Source organism: Pongo pygmaeus, chromosome 5 (genome assembly GCF_028885625.2).
Source record: "Pongo pygmaeus isolate AG05252 chromosome 5, NHGRI_mPonPyg2-v2.0_pri, whole genome shotgun sequence".
In the NCBI taxonomy this organism is placed as follows: Eukaryota; Metazoa; Chordata; class Mammalia; order Primates; family Hominidae; genus Pongo; species Pongo pygmaeus.
Window position 1 is genome coordinate 48,627,062 of NC_072378.2, and position 6,565 is coordinate 48,633,626.

Consider the following 6,565-nt stretch of genomic DNA (forward strand, 5'->3'; position numbering starts at 1 on the left):
TACATGGCTAGATGTTTTATGGAAGATCTTAGAATTGCTTGCCTCATTTACTGGGAAAAATCAGATAGGAGTGGCCTTTAGGAACACTTTTACTTGGAAAGTTACAAAACTAGTACAACAAGTCTTAACACATTTAACATTTGCTTGTTGAAAAGCAATGTCATAAAGTCAAATAAAATTAAACATGCTTTACTTTTTTCCTCACAAGAACATAAAAATTATGGAGGGGAACTTAACAGGGAATTTAAAAAAGGTAACATAATTTTTCCTTTTAGTAGTCCTTGGGTAGCTATGACAGAATAGTTTCACTTTTTGTTTGTTTCTTTGAACTGGGGTTTTGGTCCAAAGTTTTCTGTGTTTCTAGTATCCGCTTCTGCCTCCCCCTCTATCAGATCAGCTTCCTCCACAGCCATCACCTCTTGGTGCTCTGCACCTTGAACTGCCGTAGGAATCACATGGAGAAGGGTACCCCCTTTCTACAGAAGGGGGAAGCCCTCTTTCTTGTCTGCCAAGCTGGTCACAACCACTTGAGTAGAGATCACTTCAGCTGCTGGAGTAACTGTCTTGACTTCTACCATATCCGTCACGTGAGCTGCTGTAATCATGATAGTGACTGCTTCCAGCATAAAATGGTGGGGGCCCTTGTGTAGGTGGAGCATTATGTGAGTTATCATAACTCTCATATGAATCTCTGTAGGAACTTCCACTTGATCTGAATAGTCATGATCACGATCATATCCATCTCTATTGCTATAGCCTCTTGATGGATAGTCATCACGTGAACTGGAATGACCATAATCACAGTAAGTATAATCTCATGGTGGTGGTACATAATCTCTTGTATCACAAGAACTTGGGTAAACTCTACTTGAAGAGCTGTCTTTAGTAGAGTACCCATCATCTCTTGGGGACAAATAAACATCTCTACGAGAGGGCAGCAGTTCCCTTTGAGGTAGACCTCTGTAACTATCTCTTCCACGTGATAAATGAGCTCTTCCTCTCATTCCACTGCTGCTGCAAACTGGTCCTGAAGGTGCAGATCTCTTGGGGGAGGACCTCCACTTCTTGGTGGTGGTCCTCTTTTTACTGAGAGTGGTCTCCTGGAAGAACTTATGGTAAAATGCATGGAATATCCACCATCATCCATGTGTCCTCCCCATGAGGGAGGTTCCCTGGTTCCTCCACTTCCTCCTCTTCCACCTCTCAGACCTCTTGGAGGACCTCTACTTCTTGGAGGTGGAGGCAGTCCACGTCTACCACTTTCAAATGATTGTTTGGTGGCTTATTCCACTTTGATGGCTTTTCCTTCTAATGACTTTCCATTCATGTCTCTGGCTGCATCCTTAGTGTCTTCTGGGCTTTCAAAAGTGACAAAAGCAAATCCTCTTGATTTGTTGGTTTCACGCTCTTTTATCAAGAGTACTTCCACTATTCACTATTCGTCCGTATTTGTCAAATGGTGCTTCAAGCACTTTCTCATTTGTTTCCATATTAAGCCCATCAACGAAGAACTTTCCTGGGCAAGCTACTTCAACCTTTTATTTATTTATTTAATTTTATTTTTTTGCTGGTGAGTCAGAGGGGTGAGGATGGGTTCAAGCTCCAACGAGCTCACCAACAGGGGCTTTCTACCAGCTCAGCACCAGTGGCAGCTGCCAGGTCCGAGTACCAAATCGTGAAGCCACTAGCACTACTGCGCAACCAATATGCATACATTTTAATCCTTGTTTTTCTTACGTAATTTGTCTTTTTTCTCTGGCTACTGTTAAGATTTTCTCTATCATAGGTTTTTAGCAATTTTATTTTGATGTGCTTTGTGTTTTATTTTTGTAGGCATTTTAAAATCTTTCTAGGTGTTGAGCTAGCATTGTAGCTTTATTCAAATTTGAGAATATAGTAACCTCTATTGCTTCAATTTTTATTTTTTATTGCTCTGTCCTTACCCTGTTTGGAATTCCTATTCCATGTCTGCCATAAATTTATTTTGTTCCATGGGTTACTGAAACAAACTATTTCATTCTCTTTCTTTTTCAATTTTAATAGATTCATTGCTAAATTTGAATATTTACTGATATTTTCTTGTGTAATGTCTTATGTGTTGTTAATCCTATCTGGTTAAAGTTTCATTTAGACACTATTTTTCAACTCTAGAGTTCTATCTAGTTGTTTGTTTTTTAAATTTCTATTTACTCTTTTATTTTGTTCATGTTATTCTTTATATACGTTTACATATTTATAATAGCTGCTTAATGTATTTGCTAGTTCCATTATCTATGTCATTTATAGTACTATTTGATTATTTTTCTCCTGCTTTGGATTACATTTTTTTAATTAACATAGCAGTCATTTTTTATTTTATGCTAAACATTACAGATTTGATGTTGGTATGGCTGGATTTTTGTTTTCTTCCTTTGAAGATTGTTAGGCTTTGTATTGACAGGCAATTTGTTACTTATAAATCAGTGTCATTCCTTTGAGTCATTTTTTAAAGCTTTTCTGGGAGCAGTCTAGAGTTGCCTTTATTCCACTGATAATTTGCCCAAATTACTAAGATACTGTCCCCTTTGATGAAAAGTTACTCTCTTAAATATGCTAAATAATCAAGAACTCTCCATTCTGGCTAGGTGGAGTTCAATATATGTTGTTAGAGCTTGCTTTGTGTGAGCTCTGGAAATTTTTATCTTATAGATACTTGGTTGTTTTTTGCCTGGCCTCATGAAGTTTCACTCCACACTTGCATATCTGAGTACTCAATAATGATATAAAAGGGCCCTGTAGTTAGATTTCTGAAGCTCTGGTCTGCATAGCTCTCTCTCTTCTTAAATTTCCATAGGTTTTTGGGGAACAGGTGGTGTTTGGTTACATGAGTAAGTTCTTTAGTGGTGATTTGTGAGATTTTGGTGCACCCATGGTCAGAGCAGTATACATTGTACCAATTTGTAGTCCTTTATCCCTTACCTCAACTCCCAATCTTTCCCCCAGTTCCCAAAGTCCCTTTTATCATTCTTATGCCTTTGCATCCTCATAGCTTAGTTACCACTTATAAGTGAGAACATATGACATTCGGTTTTACATTCCTGAGTTACTTAACGTAAAATAATGGTCTCCAATTCCATCCAGGTTGCTGCGAATGCCAGAATGCCATTATTTTGATCCTTTTTATAGCTGCATAGTATTCCATGATATATATATAGATAGATAGATAGTATTATATATATAGTATTTTATATATAGTATTATATATATTTATAATACTATAAATACTATATAAATATAGTATATATTTATTAATATATACTAATAAATATATAGTATATATTTATTGTATAGTATTTATTTATATAGTATTATTTATATTTATATATATTTATAAATATTATATATTTATAAATACTATAAATATATAGTATTTATATAAATAGTATTATATATATAGTATTAATGAGTGGACAATTTCTTTATCCACTCATTAACTGATAGGCATCTGGGCTGGTTCCATATTTTTTGCAATTGCAAATTGTGCTGCTATAAACATGCATGTGCAAGTATCTTTTTTTGTATGACGACTTCTTTTCCTCTGGGTTGATATCCAGCAGTGGGATTGCTGGATCAAATGGTTGTTCTACTTTTAGTTCTTTAAGGAATCTCCATACCATTTTCCAGAGTGGCTGTATTAGTTTACATTCCCACAAGCAGTGTTAAAGTGTTTCCTTTTCACCACATTCCCACCAACATCCATTTTTTTTTATTTTTTGATCACGGCTATTCTTGCAGGGGTAAGGTGGTATCGCATTGTGGTTTTGATTTGCATTTCCCTGATCCTTAGTGATGCTCAGCATTTTTTCATATGTTTGTTGGTCATTTGTATATCTTCCTTTGAGAATTGTCTATACATGTCCTTAGCCCAATTTTTAAAGTGATTGCTTTTTCTTGCTAATTTGTTTGAGTTCCTTGTAGTCTGGGTATTAGTCCTTTGTCAGATGTATAGATTGTGAAGATTTTCTCCCACTCTGTGGGTTGTCTGTTTACTCTGCTGATTGTTTCTTTTGCTGTGCAGAAACTTTTTAGTTTAATTAAGCCCCACCTATTTGTCATTGTTTTTGTTGCATTTGCTTTGGGGTTGTTGGTCATGGAGTCTGCCTAAGCCAATGTCTGGAAGGGTTTTTCCAATGTTATCTTCTAGAAGTTGTATGGTTTCAAGTTTTAGATGTAAGTCCTTGGTCCACTTTGAATTTATTTTTGCACAAGGTAAGCAATGAGGATTCAGTTTTATTCTTCTACATATGGCTTGCCAATTATCCTAGCACCATTTGGTGAATAGGTTGTCCTATAAAGGAAAACCTATCATATTAACAGCAGATTTCTCAGCAGAAAACCTACAAACTAGAAGGGATTGGTGCCCTATCTTCAGCCTCCTTAAACAAAACAATTATCAGCCAAGAATTTTGTATCCAATGAAACTAAGCATCATAAATGAAGGAAAGTTAGTCTTTTTCAGACAAACAAATGCTGAGGGAATATGCCACTACCAAGCCAGCACTACGAGAACTGCTAAAAGGACCTCTAAGCCTTGAAATAAATCCTCAAAATACATCAAAACAGAACTTTTTTAAAGCATAAATCTCACGGGACCTATAAGGCAACAATACACACACACACACACACACACAATTACAACAACAAAAAAAACACAAATAACCAAGATATGCAAACAACAAATAGCAGGATGAATAGAATAGTACCTCACATCTCAATACTAAAGGAAAGTAAATGGCCTAAATGCTCCACTTAAAAGATACAGAATGGCAGAATGAATAAGAATTCACCAACCAAGTATCTTCTGCCTTCAAGAGACTCACCTAACACGTAAGGACTCACATAAACTTAAGGTAAAGGGGTGGAAAAAGACATTTTATGCAAATGGACACCAAAAGCAAGGGGGAGTAGCTATTCTTATATCAGACAAAACAAACTTTAAAGCAACAGTAGTTAAAAAAGACAAAGAGGGACATTACATAATAATAAAAGGTCTTGTCCAACAGGAAAGTATCACAATCTTAAATATATATGCACCTAACACTGGGGCTCCTAAATTTATAAAACAATTACTACTAGACCTAAGAAATGACATAGCTCTCTCTTTTCCAGATCTCTGCCCCTACAATTTCCAGCTGCCTCAAACTTCCCTTTTCCCCATTTACATTCTTCACCTCCATGAGGTTCCTTGGGGGCTTTGGGTTTACCTCTCTGTGCATGTGTTTTCGAAATTTTGTCTAGGAAGCAAACCAGAACAATTATAAGATTAGTCTCACCTGCTTCACTTCTCTGAAAAATCAAAGTCCTGAGGGATGTCTTTTAAAAGTCAATGTCTGAAAGACATCTGTTTTATTTTTGTTTTGTTTTGTTTCCCAGCAGGATGGTAAATCTAATCCTTCTTGTAACATCATGGCAAGAATGTGAAGTTTCAGATTGCTTTTAAATCCCAGTCTAAAGCCATGTTAAGTACTATAATTTATGGATTTTTAAAAAACCTTCTGGACAATCATATGTATGCCAATGAGTTTACGTAATTGTTAACCCCTTTTCTGGAAAAAAAAATTGTTATAAACAACAGAATGGGAGAGACCAGAAAATGATTTAAATAACCCAGATGTGCATAATTCAAAAATGGCCTTGAAATACAAGAAAAAATTGAAAATCTTCAATGTAATGCATTTTCACAACTACTTAAGAAAACTTTTTCAATATATAAAAATAAAAGAAAATAGATTTCAGAACATTTTCAAAGAGTATCCTGGAGTACAGTCAAGAGCAGTTTAAAGGGATCATCGTTCTCTATTTGTAAATGTTCACAGGCCCAAAAGAAGGGAAACAGAAAATCTAAATTGGAAAGAGAAATTGCCAACTTACAAAACCTCCAAAAGTGGCTATATAATTCAAAGAGATTTAGAAGAATATATACAAACTATAAATGATAATGTATGGCTCTCCAGGTGAAATAAAATTGTCTGATTGTACAAGAAGTAAAGGAACATATAAAAAAAGTGAATCTCGAGACTTAAAATAAATAGTAAATCCTTGAGGTAAACTGAACTTTATTTGCCTTGCTTAACAGAAAACACTCCAAGTCTTGAAAATTTATAACAATCCTTAGTCTGTTTCAGTGTCTTTCCTATAATTATTAATTTGTCAACATTATCAGAGGAAATTTCTTTATTCTCTGTGATAGAAACCATGTAACTTTCATGCATCTACTTTGGACACTGAAGTTCCAGATGAAACAAACTATGAAAGAATTATTTTTAGAAGATCCCTAAATATTAACAAATGAGCAGATTATAACCAATCTAGGTATCCCATAGTAGCTAAACCATGTATGAGTTATGAATCTAGAATTATTTTCAAATAATCCCAATGAGCAAAAACTCCACAGTAATAATTGGAGAACAGAACAATTGGAGAAAACTCATATGAATATAGATTTATTTTCTAGAATATCAAAAAGTATTGTTTTCATGTATATGCAAAAATTCGGACACATTGTAGGTATGTAAGATCAGCAACA

The 6,565-nt window shown here is 35.0% G+C and overlaps 1 pseudogene; it reads right to left on the reverse strand.

Moving 5' to 3' along the window:
• Positions 1 to 360: 360 nt before the first annotated feature.
• On the reverse strand, positions 361 to 1,716 carry LOC129039038 (RNA-binding motif protein, X chromosome-like; annotated as a pseudogene).
• Positions 1,717 to 6,565: the final 4,849 nt, after the last annotated feature.